Source organism: Haliotis cracherodii, unplaced genomic scaffold, assembly GCF_022045235.1.
Source record: "Haliotis cracherodii isolate W230 unplaced genomic scaffold, xgHalCrac1.p SCAF_3, whole genome shotgun sequence".
In the NCBI taxonomy this organism is placed as follows: domain Eukaryota; kingdom Metazoa; phylum Mollusca; class Gastropoda; order Lepetellida; family Haliotidae; genus Haliotis; species Haliotis cracherodii.
This window is the reverse complement of record NW_027266286.1, coordinates 64842988-64861789: the sequence shown is the minus strand read 5'-3', so window position 1 is coordinate 64861789 and position 18802 is coordinate 64842988. Positions and strand designations below refer to the sequence as shown.

The window sequence follows — 18802 nt, the reverse complement described above, 5'->3', positions numbered from 1 at the left end:
CTGGCTAGCCCCGATTATGTTTCTAGGTTTGTCAGCACCATACCCGTGCTCATGGGTTTCACCGAAGTGGTAAACGTCTGAGACCTGCATCACTTTGGGCTTTCCTCCCACATTAAGCTGACACGCCACGATATATAACTGGAATACGGTTAAAAGCGGCGTTAAAACCAACTCTCTCACTTGGTAACTTGATTTATGGAGTGTCAACACACCACGTTGCCCATTATATCAGTCACTGGATTGTCTGGTCCAGACTTAATCATTTACAGACTGTCTTCATATACATGATATAGCAGGGATATTGCTGAGAGTGGTGTTTTAACAACAAATGCACTCAATTTCTCTTTGTATGGAACACCAAATATTATTCTTCCATTTCTTTTGCTGTTTTCAACAACAAAATTTGTATTGCAATCATGGTTAAAATACATTATGCATATCTATATAACCTTGTACTTACTACTTACCTTTGCTGAGCTTTCGTAAGTAAATGAAATGTTTAATTAGCAAAGTCGATACAAAATACCTGTGCTGCTTTATTAGTACCATCAAACAAACATGGTGGATAGGAGTCCGGTATAATGCCGGTACCCAGTAGGGGTGTCACGATAAATCGGAATATCGATATATTGCTATTGGTAGGCACTTAAAGTCAATAAATCGATTGTTAAATCAGTTTCCGATCAATAGTATCGATTGTATTTACCATATCATGTGACTGAGTCACCGAAACACGCTCGTGAACGCAGCCAAGTGAGGATTCAAGTGAGTCAAGTGGAGTTTGTGACAAACGTGGATGGAAAATCAAGTGTTTGGAAGTCTGATGGTTATCACATTCAAAGGAAACTTCAGTTCCAGGGTTTAATTCAACTCTAAAATCCATCTAAAATGATACACTGAAAACTATCAATATTTATCGCAATAGTTTCTTTCAATATCAATAGTTATTGCAATAGTGATTTCCAGACCAATAGTCACCCCAAGTATCCAGACACACATAGACATGTGAAGACACACAGAGAATGATGGAGACACACATAGACACACATAGACACGTGGAGACACACATAGACACATGAAGACACACATAGACACGTGAAGACACACAGAGAATGATGGAGACACACATAGACACACATAGACACGTGAAGACACACAGAGAATGATGGAGACACACATAGACACATGAAGACACACATAGACACGTGAAGACACACAGAGAATGATGGAGACACACATAGACACACATAGACACTTGAAGACACACAGAGAATGATGGAGACACACATAGACATGTGAAGACACACAGAGAATGATGGAGACACACATAGACATGTGAAGACACACAGAGAATGATGGAGACACACATAGACATGTGAAGACACACAGAGAATGATGGAGACACATAGACATGTGAAGACACACAGAGAATGATGGAGACACACATAGACATGTGAAGACACAGAGAATGATGGAGACACACACAGAGACACATGAAGACACACAGAGAATGATGGAGACACACATAGACATGTGAAGACACACAGAGAATGATGGAGACACACATAGACATGTGAAGACACAGAGAATGATGGAGACACACATAGACACACATAGACACATGAAGACACACAGAATGATGGAGACACACACAGACACACATAGACACATGAAGACACAGAGAATGATGGAGACACACATAGACACATGAAGACACACAGAGAATGATGGAGACACACATAGACAAACATAGACACATGAAGACACACAGAGAATGATGGAGACACACATAGACACACATAGACACATGAAGACACACAGAGAATGATGGAGACACGCATAGACACACATAGACACGTGAAGACACAGAGAATGATGGAGACACACATAGACACATGAAGACACACAGAGAATGATGGAGACACACATAGACACACATAGACACACAAAGACACGTGAAGACACACAGAGAATGATGGAGACACACATAGACACACATAGACACGTCAAGACACACAGAGAATGATGGAGACACACATAGACACACATAGACACATGAAGACACACAGAATGATGGAGACACACATAGACACACATTGACATGTGAAGACACACAGAGAATGATGGAGACACACATAGACACATGAAGACACACATAGACACACATAGACATGTGAAGACACACAGAGAATGATGGAGACACACAGACACACATAGACATGTGAAGACACAGAATGATGGAGACACACATAGACACGTGAAGACACACATAGACACACATAGACATGTGAAGACACACAGAGAATGATGGAGACACACATAGACACACATAGACACGTGAAGACACAGAGAATGATGGAGACACACATAGACACTTGAAGACACACAGAGAATGATGGAGACACACATAGACACACATAGACATGTGAAGACACACACAGAATGATGGAGACACACATAGACACACATAGACACACATAGACATGTGAAGACACACAGAGAATGATGGAGACACACATAGACACATGAAGACACACAGAGAATGATGGAGACACACATAGACACATGAAGACACACAGAGAATGATGGAGACACAAAGACATGTGAAGACACAGAGAATGATGGAGACACACACAGAGACACATGAAGACACATGAAGACACACAGAGAATGATGGAGACACACACAGAGACACATGAAGACACATGAAGACACACAGAGAATGATGGAGACACACAGACACACATGAAGACACATGAAGACACACAGAGAATGATGGAGACACACACAGACACACATAGACACATAACACCTGATACTGATCATGCTGATGAGGCTGTGATTCAGCACAGCACAGGTTACTAACTTTTACATCTTCACAAAACAATAACACATCAATCCTGAATATAGGGCTATGAGTAGTTCCTGGTGTTTGGTCGTTGTGATGAATGCCGGGTTTCGATTCCCGACATGGGAAGAGCCAACTCACTCACCTTACAAGATAATACAATGAAGCTGTACATATAACTACATCATATACTGCATGCACAGACTGTCTTTCAGGATGATAAGTGGGTATGCATTGTACGACAGTGTTTGGGTAAGCTCTGCATGTCACGCCTCAACACTCCCCTTGTGTCCAGCATCAGTCATCTGTTGCTGCCTCAAAGGAAGGATCACCAGATCTTTCATCCCAATGGGGACCTATTATTTAATAGAGCTTTGCAATAATACCAGCTCTTAAACCAGAGAGCAGTGACATTTTGTAAGGACGGGTTGAGTTAATAAAAAGCAGTTTATTGGGATGACTTGTTTGTGGAAAAGCAAATTGTAGTTGATCTCCCGTTCCTTAAGTCCAGAGCTTCTATTTCTCCTTGCTTATGGAGCAATGCTTTTTCTTCATGCTTGAATGGCTTTGGGGCATGGTGGATGAAGAATTACTTGAAATCAATCTCTTTGAATACATTGAGTTATTGTTAATATGCCAGGGGACCAACTGTCCATTGTCCGTGAGCGTCTGACTGTTCATTGTCCAGGGTGGTTTGACCATTTCATTGTCTAGGGCTGTGTTTCAATGTTGATCTCTGAGCTATTAGAACGACTGACAGTGCTATACTAGAAAACAGGCTTAGGTGAGTGTGTTAGGTTTAATGCTGCTTTTAGCAATCTCGTTTAAAATAGATCTTAGTGCTTGCAGTGAAACAAAGACTGATGACATCCCATTATGTCATGTCAGAATGACCGTTCATCTGACCAATCAGAGTCTCGCTTACAAGATCAGGAAAGTGGCAGTTGGAATGTGTGTTTTAATCATGCAACCTCAAAAAAGTTAACATGGGGTGTTCTGAATGGGTTATCGGGTGTCCTCAGATCTTTGTTTAGCGGTAACAGGGACACCAGAAATGGCTTCGCACATTGTAACCATGTAGAGAATCGAACCTGGACCTTTGTTGTGTTGAGAAACTGCTAAACCACTAGACTACCGGACCGTCCCCATAGGCTAAACTCAATCATAGTGATACAATACGAAGAATGCTTTCATTTTCAGTGATCCTCTCATTTTAGTTTCCCTATATATGGCCTTTTATGCCTGATGGAATCTGCCTTGGCGGAGGATCAGGACTGGTTGTTCTCGGGCATTGGTGTTTTTTATTTTTTGTACAAATTGTGGGAGGAGGTGGGTGGGGATTTTTCTGAAAAAAAGAAACATTTAAGTATTGGGATTTGGGTAAAATGTCCAGTGGTTTAAAGAATCAATTGAATGATTACCAATGAGGATAGATCATGAATGTGAACATCTTCCTGAGGCAAGAGAGTTAACTGACTTTAAAAGTCCAGTTTCTACCCTTGCCAAACAAGGTTGGAATTCCTGGGCTCAATCTTAGTGCTAACCAGTGGCTATTACGAATTATGTCCCTTCTATGCCTCTCCTATGGACCAATCAGATTCCACCTCTCTTATCACTTGTATTTGCTTCAAACAAAATGGCGGCACCCAGTCAAGACGATCTGATCGATAATCAAGATCTGTATTGTGACGGGTCTTACATTGTGAAGTACATTAAATCACATGAGCACCTTGATTAAAAACATGAAAAGATTTGGAAAATATCTGTTGACAATGAGTTAGCGGTGCACATGCTTTGCAAATCGATTTAGATTTCATTGCAGGATTTTGATTGGACTATGCATAGTGCATGCATGTAACTCCATAATACCAGCCTAGTTTGGCAAGGGTGGAAACTGGACTTTTATAGTCAGTTAACTCCCTTGCCTCAGGAAGATGGAATGTGAATAGACAAATTATAAATTAAATAGAAAATCTCATAAATTGTAATGTATCTGTACTTTGCAGTACAAACACAACTACTTGGCAACATTTTAACATCAAGTCTTTGAACATGTTGAAACCTTGCCTGTTTCTACATGTTTTGCTAAAGTGTTTATTCCTCTGAAATTCATTCCAATTAATATGTATGATTGAAAAATAAATGATCATAGATTCCTCAGGTGAAAATTGAAACCAATCGCCCAGTGATTAAGTCAATTAATTTGAACATGTTGAACACAACTCTAGCATTTATATAGCAAAACTTGTAACAGGCAACTGACAGGATTGGTTGATGCATGTCATCGATCCCAATTGCATAACCTGACGATGTGGATCTTTATTCACTATATCAATCACTGGATTGTCTGGTCCAGACTTGATGATTTATGGACTGCTGTCATATAGCTGGAATAATGCTGAGTGTGGCATTAACAATAAACAAGAAATATCAAAATTATTCAATTGTCAGAAACTGACAACTTTATTGTCCAAAGGTTTCTTTCTGTATAGTTAATGGTTTAGAAAAAAAGCTGGAAATTCCACTTGACCTCATTAAGAAGAACAGTCCATTCAAGTTACGGTATCAGCCATTAGATCAAAGTTGTTCATCAAACTCAACACAGTCTCATCATCAGCCGTAGGATTATGACAGGCGTAAGCAACATTGACCAACTTTGGGTTTTTATTTTTCACATTTTTGTCATGTTTGTTGCATGTGTTGAGTTCTGTCTATTTGAAAACACAAGTACATATTGTTTATTGAGGTGTTTGTTGTTTAAAGCCGCATTCACCAATATTCCAGCTATATGATGGCGGTCTGTAAATAATCCATGCAATTGGGATACGATGACGTGCATAAACCATTCAGCGAGCCTGACCACCCGATCCCGTTAGTCGCCTCTTACAACAAGCATAGTTGCCTTTTTCGGCAAGCATGGGTTGCTGAAGACCTATTCTACCCCGGAACTTCACGGGTCTTATTGGGGTGTATTGAGGTGCACAGCGACACACCGCATGTCTGAGACAGCCAGAATGACATTACAGACCGCCTCAGAGGTCTCGTGGTCTAGTAGGGGGCACGGGTGGCCCAGTCGTCTAAGGCGCCGCGATTTGCTGTGCAGAGTTGCGTCCCTTAGGCACGCCAGAAACCTATGATTGTGGGTTTGAATCCCGGTTTGCCCCGATTATGTTTCTAGGTTTGTCCGCACCGTACCCGTGCTCGTGGGTTTCATCGAAGTGGTAAATGTCTGAGACTTTCCTCCTGCATTAAGCTGACACGCCGTGATATAACTGGAATACTGTTAAAAGCGGCGTTTTTAACTCACTCACTCACTCACTCACTCACTCACTCGTGGTCTAGTGGATAGCTCATATGCCCAGGAAGTAAAAGGCTGGTGTTTCAGTCCCTTGGCCATGTCAAACCAAAAGGCGCTAAAAGGTAGTACTTGTTGTTACCCTGCCTGGCACTCAGTATTATAGGGATTGAAAAGGACTGGTCTGCTTGGAGTCAGTATCCTGTGTCTGAGTGGGGTATCTATGTTAAACTGAGGCAAGGTGTCTCAGTAGGCTTGGACTATAAAGCCGGCATTAGTCCTGACTAGTACAAACAGCAATATATGCTACATATAAGTTTAACTCATAAGTTTCACCTCACCTCACTTTGTAGGCAGGTTGGGTTAAATCACACAACTCGTGGAAGAACTTGAAACTATACATGGTCCACTCATGCGTTAAACATGTTAAACAAGCTGGTAAGAAAAAACACTTTTCTGCAGTAATCCAACTGTCTCTGCCTATGAGATTGCATTAGGCAGTGCTTAATAAGCCCCAAACAAAATTCAAAGTCAGAAAGTGTTGTTTAGAATAACATCTTACGCAGACACGTACCTTCCAGCAGTATTTGAACCTAGGGAACTAGATTCCAGGAGTCCTTGTCATACTCCTTTTGTTGGAAATAAGGATTTAGGGGGGCACCAGCAGGGATCTAGGGGTCACTAGCAGGGATCTGGGGGTCATTTTGACATGTTGGAGGGATCTAGGGGTCATTTGGAGGGATCTAGGGGGCCACCAGCAGGAACAAGGGATCATTTGGAGGGATCTAGGGGCCACCAGCAGGGATCTAGGGATCATTTGGAGGGATCTAAGGGCCACTAGCAGGGATCTAGGGGTCACTAGCAGGGATCTAGGGGTCACTAGCAGGGATCTAAGGGCCACTAGCAGGGATCTAGGGGTCACTAGCAGGGATCTAGGGACAGAAGCAGGGATCTAGGGGTTTCTAGCAAGGTTCTAGGGGTCACTAGCAGGGATCTAGGGACAGTAGCAGGGATCTAGGGGTTTCTAGCAAGGTTCTAGGGGTCACTAGCAGGGATTTAGGGACAGAAGCAGGGATCTAGGGGTTTCTAGCAAGGTTCTAGGGGTCACTAGCAGGGATCTGTGGGTCACTAGCAGGGATCTAGGGGCCACTAGCAGGGATCTAGGGACAGTAGCAGGGATCTAGGGGTTTCTAGCAAGGTTCTAGGGGTCACTAGCAGGGATCTAGGGGTCGCTAGCAAGGTTCTAGGGCTCATTTGGAGGGATCTAGGGGTCACTAGCAGGGATTTATCAAGACTTCTAAACTAAGTGCCCTAAGCTGGAACCTTGAGGAGAAATTGCTATGTTGTTCAAATTTGTCATTATTTTTTAGATTATTATTTTCTCAAATTCCGGGGTATTGTATTAAACATTGTATTCCATGCAAAAATGTAAAACTAAGCGTGACTGCTTCTTCCTCTGTATTGGTCCTGTTATCATTGAAAGTAAAGTCACCTCTACAGAGCCATAACATTGTTATAACAACACCAATTGGGCAAATTTTATTGCTAATTTAGGAATTTTTACTGCTGTTTGCTGCTGACTTTGGGACAAATATCGGCCTCTGAGCAGGTCAACATAAATCACTACCATGAAAGTAGAAGGCTATAACAAAGATGTAAAGGACAGACGGACCTCCTTAATTTCTTACACTGTAAGAATAGTTGGATATGCCATTATGCAAGGCGACAGGGATGATGTCGGGACATTCGGGGAGACCCCCAAGCCCCAGGTAATTGGACTTAGGGAGCAACCATTTGATTTTGGCAGCCAGGGTTTTGGTTTGAGATCGGCATATTTTGGGGATGTTCAGGAGTTTAATTAATTTTCTCAACTTCTGTAGTGCAACGTTCTTTGTACATCCTTCTGTGGTGCAACATGCTTTTGTACATCCTTCTGTGATGCAACCTCCTTTTGTACATCCTTCTGTGGTGCAACCTCCTTTTGTACATCCTTCTGTGGTGCAACCTCCTTTTGTACATCCTTCTGTGATGCAACCTCCTTTGTACATCCTTTTGTGATGCAACCTCCTTTTGTACATCTTTGTACAACCTCCTTTTGTACATCCTTCTGTGGTGCAACGTCCTTTTGTACATCCTTCTGTGGTGCAACGTCCCTTTGTACATCCTTCTGTGCTGCAACCTCCTTGTGTACATCCTTCTGTGGTGCAACCTCCTTTTGTACACCCTTCTGTGGTGCAACCTCCTTTTGTACATCCTTCTGTGGTGCAACCTCCTTGTGTACATCCTTCTGTGGTGCAACCTCCTCGTGTACATCCTGTGGTGCAACCTCCGTTGTACATCCTTCTATGATGCAGGCTGCATTGTTTCTGTTGAGACACAGTAGACGCTCATTGCCTTGTGTTTGGACAGTGATCAGTTGTCAGGAAGTTATTCTATATTTAGCCTTTATACGACCTTCTGTAGTGCAACTTCCCTTGTACCATCATAGTATGACATACTGTGGCACCACCTCCTATCTACAACCTTCTTTCTACAGCCTAAGTATAGCTTGCTGCAGTGATCTTTGAGGCAGCAACCATGTTCTGCACCATCACCCCTTTCCGCCACATCATCAGACGGTGTTGCAGTAAAACACATTTACAGCCATGTGTCTAGACAGTTGTTGGAGGGTGTTTCCTGCTAGACAATGCACACGGTGGCAAATATTTCACCGAGGGATTTTTTCATACAAGCATGACAAGATTTCAGTCTGAATCAAAATGTTTTGATGGGTGGTCAAATAACCAAATGCATCTTAATTTAGAACAGGATGAGATGTATTACTTTGCTCTGTAGATCCTTAGTTCCACCCTGCTAGGCGATCCTGTGTTGAATCCCCAGCAACAGGTGCTGGTCATGAAAAGAGACTCAATAGATTGGGTGATGTTGCTGATAGGGTGTCCACATACTCCGACTGCGTGAATCATTGCTCATAATATCGCTCACTGGATTGTCTGGGCTAGATTCGATTATCAACAAACCACTGACATATCTGGAATTTCGCTGATCTCGTTGTTTAACAACAAACAAACAATTTAATTCTACAGGGTTGATGCAGGTTAAACAGGTGGCTGAAGCCTTTAACAATGGTTAGATACATAGCAGAAAATGTCCTTCTGACCAGTAAACATGGTGGACATAGCTCGTCATTGTCCTAAAGTTGAGATGACAGTGTGATGAAAACAAAACCTAAAGAGTCTAGTTATTAGCACCAATTTATGTAGTTTGTTAAACATCAGTTACATTGCACTGACTGTCTAATTGCAAGCTAATGACTTATTCTTTTCTTTGATTGACATGATCAACTAAAAGACAGCAAACCCATCATCTCAAATTTGAAAATGAAGTAATTAATTTATTGTAGCCATATTGGTTTTAAATAAGATTCTATTATATCTGTTGATATTACACGACTTTACCATTTCCTTAAGACCTGTGAAGATTCCGGGGTAGAATAGGTCGTCAGCAACCCATACTTGCTGTAAAAGGCGACTATGCTTGTCGTAAAAGGCGACTAACTGGGTTCGGGTGACCAGGCTCGCTGACTTAGTTGATACATGTTATCGATCCCAATTGCGTGGATCGATGCTCATGATGTCAATCACTGGATTGTCTGGTTCAGACTCGATTTTTTTACAGACTGACGTCATATAGCTGGAATATTGCTAAGTGCAGCGTTAAACAACAAACAAGCAAAACAAACAAAACCATTTCTTAAACATATATACTAAAACAACATGATTCATTAGAAAATGGATAAGAAACATCTCTTGAAAAAAGAACAGTTTATTCATGATAACGGACACCTTCCTAACGATCCTACGGACCACACTCCACCAGAATATTGCCATCATCGTATGAAACATTGAACAAAAGACCTTTGTGTCTTTTGAAAAATGAATAATTCAGTTTGGTCTCCATACATCCTCTATATGTCCACGGCTTTCATTTCAGTCAACCTGCACTTATCATGCTTATCCTTGAATCTATCCCTATAGTTCTCGTGATCTTAAATTACCCACGCTTGATTTTCATTATCATCTTGCCAACCCATCAAATGTCGAGATAAAGACTAAAGGAAATGGACCAGGGAGGTCAACATGAAGATATACTTTCCATCAACAAGAATTCTGAGGGCTTTCATTTGTGTGTCAATCAGCTTTTCCATGTTGAATTTCGCAAATTTTGCAAACTATTGTACTGTTAATCAACGGGTCTGGCCACCATGTTGATGTGTTCAACCCAACATTGAGGCTGGTTTGTAACTCGCATTCTGATTGGTCTGTTAGCCTGAGTAGCGCAGCAAATCAAATTGGCTAATGAAATCTAATTTGCAAGAAACACGGGAATGAAGCCATGGGTTAATGTAGGTTGACCGAAATGCGAACCCCGGAGGTGTTCAATAAAACTACGTACTCTGGTGCACATAAATTTGTTTGTTTGTTTTATTACGCCACTCTCATTAATATTCCAGTGGTCTGTAAATAATTAAGTCTGAACCAAACAATCCTGTCACCGACATCATGAACGTCGATCCACACAATTGGAGCCATAGAGCCTATCCACCTAAATTCATTTTGTTGCCTCTCGCGACAAGCATAGGAATCTGGGGACTGGAATTATGAACGAATAGCCACAGGTCAGTGGACTTGAATAATTCTGGACCTTTTATCAACTTCTGGAAGGTGAACCAGTTGCTGATGCTAAAGCTCAATGGACGTTTCACATCGGGGTGTCACGATAAATCGAAATATCGATATATTGCTATTGGTAAGCTATTAAAGTCAATAAATTGATTGTTAAATAAGTCTCCCATCAATAGTATCGATTTCAGTTAGGAATATTGATAGTTTCGATTGTATTTTTTACTATTTACCATAGTTTTACAGTTTCAATAAAATACATACAATGCTGTTCAAAATTGTTTTTCTTTTGGTCATGAGCATGATGAGTGGTAGTCATTTACACATGGTAATATAGAAGTTTCTTTTTCTTAAGTTATTAGGGTAAAAACAAATCAGTCATATCCCAAACTTAAATTTTTATTTGTTGTTATGGTTATCACATTCAAAGGAAATTTCAGTTCCAAGGTTTAATTCAACTCTAAAATGATACACTGAGAACTATCGACATTTATCGCAATAGTTGCTTGCAATATCAATAGTTATCGCTATAGTGATTTCCAGACCAATAGTCACCCCTAGTTTAAAATCCTATCAGGAGTTTTTAAGGTTCAGATGGCAGCTTACAAGAAGCTGAATCGGTTTATTGAGTGATAAGAATCAAAGACCTTCACATGACTGCCCATGAGATCTGCACACTTCGGTTTCAACCCAAAAAAGTCTTTTTTTTAAAAATGGAAATTTCTGTGTGCAAAGCATGTTCCACGGCAGTTGTATCCTGGGATGTGAGGTTAGAGGTCATAGTACAGTGTTTATCTGGAGTTAACGGCTTGGTTCTGTTCCTGCGTTAGTGTCTGCCTATATAGTTTAACAGGACTTTTAGCAGCTGACTCAGGGTCTTGAAATAACCACTGTGCGTCTACCGCAGCCATTACTTGCTTTTAACAGCACTCGCTGCAACACAGAATCAATACATGTGAAAATACCATCACAGGCGATCGCGACGGGGTGGAACGTGTACTTGTGGATGACTTCAGGAGTCTGGGAGGGAACTGTTATGTTGCAATTAATTATCTTTTCTTTTGGATTTTGATCTTTCAGACCTTTGTTGTTTGCTTCTCTCTGTACAAGACAAAGGTCATGATGATTCACTGACGTTGGGGAAAGAAAGTCACTGTTTGTTCCATGAAACATTCAGTGTTTGTACATGAAACATTCAGTGTTTGTACATGAAACGTTCAGTGTTTGTACATGAAACGTTCAGTGTTTGTACATGAAACATTCAGTGTTTGTACATGAAGCATTCAGTGTTTGTACATGAAACATTCAGTGTTTGTACATGAAACGTTCAGTGTTTGTACATGAAGAATTCAGTGTTTGTACATGAAGCATTCAGTGTTTGTACATGAAGCATTCAGTGTTTGTACATGAAACATTCAGTGTTTGTACATGAAACATTCAGTGTTTGTACATGAAACATTCAGTGTTTGTACATGAAACATTCAGTGTATGTACCATGAAACATTCTGTGTGTATCATGAAACATTCACTGTACATGAAACATTCACTGTACATGAAACATTCACTGTTTGTACCATGAAACATTCAGTGTTTGTACCAGGAAACATTCTGTGTTTGTACCAGGAAACATTCAATGTACATGAAACATTCAGTGTTTGTACCATGAAACATTCTGTGTGTACATGAAACATTCAGTGTTTGTACCAGGAAACATTCACTGTTTGTACCAGGAAACATTCACCGTACATGAAACATTCAGTGTTTGTACCAGGAAACATTCAATGTACATGAAACATTCAGTGTTTGTAGCATGAAACATTCACTGTACATGAAACATTCAGTGTTTGTATCATGAAACATACAGTGTTTGTACCAGGAAACAGTCAGTGTTTGTAACCTGAAACATTCACTGTACATGAAACATTCAGTGTTTGTATCATGAATCATTCAGTGTTTGTACCAGGAATTATTCACTTACATGAAACATTCAGTGTTTGTACCAGGAAACATTCAGTGTTTGTAACCTGAAACATTCACTGTACAGGAAACATTCAGTGTTTGTATCATGAAACATTCAGTGTTTGTACCATGAAACATTCAGTGTTTGTACATGAAACATTCAGTGTTTGTATCATGAAACATTCAGTGTTTGTACATGAAACATTCAGTGTTTGTACATGAAACATTCAGTGTTTGTATCATGAAACATTCAGTGTTTGTACATGAAACATTCAGTGTTTGTACATGAAGCATTCAGTTTGTATCATGAAACATTCAGTGTTTGTACCAATAAACATTCAGTGTTTGTACCATGAAACATTCAGTGTTTGTACCATGAAACATTCAGCATTTGTACCATGAAACATTTAGTGTTTGTACATGAACATGATGAAACATTCAGTGTTTGTACCATGAAACATTCATTGTTTGTACCAGGAAACATTCACTGTACATGAAACATTCACTGCTTGTACCATGAAATGTTGTGTTTGTACCATGAAACATTCACTGTTTGTACATAAAACATTCACTGTTTGTACCATGAAACATTCAGTGGAATAACACTGTCTTGAAATGTACAGAAGCCAAGTTATTATATAGGGTTGTATGCTTTGTCTAGTCTTGTGACCCTGACAGTGTAAACATATTTCTGACATTTCTCATGTTAAGAGCATTTTCAATAGGAAATGTGAGGTGAAATGTGCTTAAACATAACACTCAAGATAACTGTGCTTATGTAGCTGTGTGTGTGTGTGTGTGTGTGTGTGTGTGTGTGTCTGTCTGTCTGTCTGTCTGTCTGTCTGTCTGTATGCTTGTAGTTGTACAAGTCCAGACTAATGCCGATTTATAGTGCTAGCCCGCTCAGATACCATGCCGCAGTTTAACATGGACACCCTACTCAGACACAGTATACTGACTCCGAGCCAACCAGTCCTTGTTGTAGCCCCATAATACCAAGCGCCAGGCTGGGTTACAACAAGTACCATCTTTTAATGTCTTTTGGTATGACACGGCACGCTCTTGAGGCAAATGCTCTATCCACTAGACCAGGGAGGCTGTCTGAAAGGGACGAAGAATGTGATACCATTGAAAATGTCATTAAGCTACTTTGGCTGCCTTCACAATTGGTTTGCTGTGCATACAGTTAGATGAAGTCTATATCATCATAGTTATTCTCAATTGTCAGATTGGTATCTGACATTTTATCTTAGGTTTGCAATTTTGGTGCTCACAGAAGACAACATATTGAAAGATAAGAAACTTTACTCTATATAATCTACCATAAGGCTGATATTGCTTTTACCTACCCAGACTTAAATACATGTCTTCGTTTGACAGATTTATTTTAAATACATCTGGAGATATCATAATTTCTTTGTTGGTTAATCTAGCTAAGAAAGCTCTCAAATTTGCCAACTGAGACAATCTGCATGAGTGAGTTTTCATGGCAACATCAAATCCAGCAATTAGGCTGTGAACAATGTTAAATGGAGCTGTTATGTCACAAATGGGCATCTTCCCAAGGCAAAAGTGTCAACTGACTTTAAAAGTCGAGTTTCCACCCTTGCCGAACTAGGCTGGAATTCCTGGGCTCGATCGTAGCGCAACCAGTAAATATTACGAGTTACGTCCCTTCTATGCCTCTCCTATGGACCAATCGGATTCAACCTCTCTTATCGCTTCCGTTTGCTTTACACAAAATGGTGGCGCCCAGTCAGGACGATCTGATTGATAATCAAGATCTATATTGTGATAAAACGGGTCTTAAATCGCGAAATGCATCAAATCACATGAGCACCTTGATGAAAAACATGAAAAGGTTTGGAAAATTTCTGCTGACGAGTTTGCGGTGTACATACTTTGCAAATCCTGCAATTGACCGAAATCTGCATGACAGCTTAACCAGATTTTGATTTCGTTGCACGGTTTTATTGGACTATGTATAGACTCGTTAGTCCAGCCAAAATGTAACTCCATAATACCAGCCTAGTTCGGCAAGGGTGGAAACTGGACTTTTATAGTCAGTTAATTCTCTTACCTTGGGAAGATGCAAATGGGATGAAACCATTAAGACAATGTTCAAAAATAGAACAAATAGCAACATACATTTTTATTGTTGGTGTAATGATGATGATGATGATGATGATTATGAATCACAGGCCTCCTACTAAATATCAAATGGTTGTCCCCTTTGTCAATTTAATGTAGAAATAATAAAACTGATCCGAGTGGTGCGGTTAATGCATCATAAGATTGCGGTTGGGCAATTACGCTTGAGTGATCTCATTTACTGGTATTTCTGATACATTAAGGGGCAGTGGGGGTAGCCAAGTGGTTATATAAAGGCCCTAATTCGATTCCCGAATTGGGCATAATGTACCTGCCTTTATATTAGGGCTGGGACAGGTAACTCGCATCCTCAGGGAGGGTGGGTTCTAAGTAGGACTCGGGTACCCACATGACTACCCGGACCCATGGTTAGTCACGCGATATATTGTTTTATGACAAAAACTATCTAAAGCTCTATTGTTACACTACAAGTCACAAATGTTCCCATTTCTTTCTGACTATGCACCCATTCCTTTCATATGTTCGAATAAAGATAAAATTCCATGCAGTAAACGTCAGTGTATGCATGACCAGATTGTTTTGCACATGTATCTAAATACATTTTGTCAGGGCTACGGTCACACTTTTCCAAATCGGACAGTTTGTACCTATCTCTAAATATTTACTCAGGTAGGGTCGGGTAATAGGGTGGAGGGTACCCGGGTAGTAAATTTGGACTCGTTCCAGATTGATATTGCTAAAACCAGCAAAACAATACTCATTTACTCACTCACTCAAAGGCATTGAACAGGTGGAAAATTGTGCTGACACACCTGAAGCTATTATTCATTCTCATGTAACTGTTTTTCACATCTCCATCTGTTGCCGAGAGATTCCTCCATCACATGGAAATATATGCAAATGATGTAAGAATGCATGAATATGAAGTGAGACACGTTTGTTATTTTTCTTTTAGGGGTTCTTGATCAATTTATCATTGGCATGTTAATACTCCTAAAAAAACAAAAAGATGTTCAAAATAAACTATTTTCAGTCACACACAGTATTTTATAGCCATGCTCTATTGAACCAAGTACTATGGTATGTACTTATGTTTAAATTGGTTGGACCCGTGTCAATCACTGGATTGTGTGGTCCAGACTTGATTATTTACAGACCGCAGTCATATTGCCAGAATATTGATGAGTGTGGCGTTAAACAACAAACAAAACACATCAAATTAGTTGAAGTTATGCACATGATGAGCGACGGGCGAGTTTCACCAAGGAAGGGGAATAACTCTGTTCATACTTCATGTGCCTTGGGCATTACACATTGAACGAAGCACGAGTAAAATCACCAGTATAACCCAATGTCAGATGTTGTCATTCCATGTTTGCTGAAGGAGATTGAGGTGATTGTCCTGGATCACTTTGGATCATACATTCAATCGATACTGTCATCTTGCTCAAGAAATTTAGGTCCCATAAAAAGATAAGACATGAAAGATAGAAAAACAAAACTGACAACTTTCATGGCATTTATTACGTATTATTTTGCTATTCCTTAGTGTTTGTTTAGAGGTTCAAATGAAACTGAAATTAGATGAATAATATTTTTACTTTAGTGAAATTGGGGAAAGATGACTTAATTTGAATGATATTTGTCTTCCGTACGAATAGTGTATTTTTGTGGTGACGTGACTTAAAACATAAATAGTGATGATCACATGCATGCTAGAATATGAAGTACGTCGTGTCGTTATTGTTCGCTCAAATTTATGTCCAAACAAACACATTTTGAAAGTATTATAATGTAGGTATATACCAAGATTATATGCCTATTTAAGCTTGCTTTATTAAGTCTGAAAACAATCTGGTTGATCCGCACATTGTAATTTGTAAGCGCGATTTACCTGTCCGTATTTCCAATAATCAAGAAGTGTTGTCGGCAAGCTAGGATGCTAAAAATAGAACTTACGCATGACGGCCTGCGAAAAGTCTGTGCAAGAGTTTGCTCCCCTTAGGCCATTTCCACGATGACAATGCTTTCTGCCTCAAAAGATCCACTTCCACAAACCAATCTTAGCGCTAAGGTGATCGTAACTCCCATACTTTAAAGTAGGCTTACGATTGTCGTAGTGCTAAGATCGCTAACTTTGTAATTAATAATTAAATATACAGTTAATTAACGTAAAGTGTTTAATTGATAAACGATTTAATACTTTACATCAATTACGGATCCGGGGCTAAAAGTGGTCCTTGTTAACCTATGCTTGTAAGAGTCGACTAGAAGTGGATCAGGTAGTCAGGTTTGATCTGTGCTCATGCTGTCAGCCACAGGTTTCCCTGGTTCTAATTCGATTATTTATAGCCCGTCGACATATTGCCGACTGTGACGTTGAACAACATTCACTCACGCACTTTATGACATTAAGAATTAATTCAGTATATCTAAACGACAGCACGTGCATGTGTCGAGTTTACAAGGTGGCATGATTTTCATTCGTTTGACGAAACCCGATTATACTTGTCCATACAAATAAGCACACATCAAAACGGTACTTTGACATGCGTTACATCATGGTTATTTTTAACCACACGTGTCGAGATCGCAAGATTTACAGCACTGGAGGCACGCCCGAGACAGAGCCAAGGCGTTGTTGCATGACAGTTGGACGGCTCAATATGGATGAGACAGGTTTGGTAAGGTCCTAAAAAACGAGTATTCACAAGTTTGCTTGCGTATTTAATTTGATTAAACGCTCAAATAGAATTATGTGGAACTTGATAATGTACCACTATTTGTATTTTTTATTCGATTAAAATATATCACACCATTATAACACATTACAGACCTATGAGTTAGGATATGATGCGTACTGCTGAGAGGTGTATTAAGGTGCTTGGCTTTATCACGGCTTCGTGTGCCCTGCGTCACATATACCATAGGCGGATCCTGAAGAGGGTGGGTGGGTCCACCCCCCGACCCCCACCCCCACACCCCCCACACCTGAAAATCAAATTGAAAAATGCTGGATGCTGGATCCGTCCTTGTGTACTTTAGCAGTTAAATATGATATAATGTTTTCATTCAAGTATTTGTTGTAATAAGGGGCTGTTGACGTTTATTTGTGCCCGACACTGAGGCTATGTAATCATGTACACCCTTCAGAAGTTCACCGTCGCACGGATCGCCGTGTGAAAAGCTTTGGTGCAAAAAACAAACGCGGAAAAGCCCTTTTACTTCCGAGACCGGTATCATTGTTATGGTCGCGTTTCAAAATAGGTAATGAACAATTAAACATTTGATCACTCTCAATGCACTGACTGACGGTGATTTGTTGTGACGTGTGTCCTGGTTAAATGCAAACGGAAGAGGAACAGTATATATATACACGAGCTGTTCCGCGTATTGTCTGTTAGTTTCACAAACATCATTGCGTATTTCATAGATAGGTAGGCATATATATATATGGGCAAATATTATTGAATCTTGAAATATGTCAGTATATAAAAAAAACATACTTTCGCAATTGTTTTTATTTATTTTCATTTACGCTATTTTTAAAAAAACCCAAATAATATAATATCTGTCCACCGTCCAACAAACGCCTTAGCTTCATCAGGATATCATTGAACGAATATCAACAAAACTGTGAATGGACATTTTTTACAACCGTTTTCATCAGCGAAATCTTCAATATATTTTTCCAGGCGTATACGTTCATAATGCTTTTGATAAACTGCAAACGCCACACACATGCTGACGATGACAGTGTTCTACGGACATTAGCTATAGATCGAGCGCATTATTTGCCTAGACCTCACTGAGCATGAATGGATCGTTCTGGAAAGCTGAACGCGGTCACACTGACACGAAGCCAGTTCTGAATACGTTTGTTCAGTGCTCGTCGGCAGAGATGAA

At 40.1% G+C, this 18802-nt stretch overlaps 1 protein-coding gene across 1 annotated transcript in view; it reads left to right on the top strand.

Annotated features, from left to right (window-relative positions):
* LOC139474955 (sestrin-1-like) overlaps positions 1–18802 on the top strand; it is a 55928-nt gene that overhangs the window by 24298 nt on the left and 12828 nt on the right. The gene's annotated exons all lie outside the window — the stretch shown is intronic.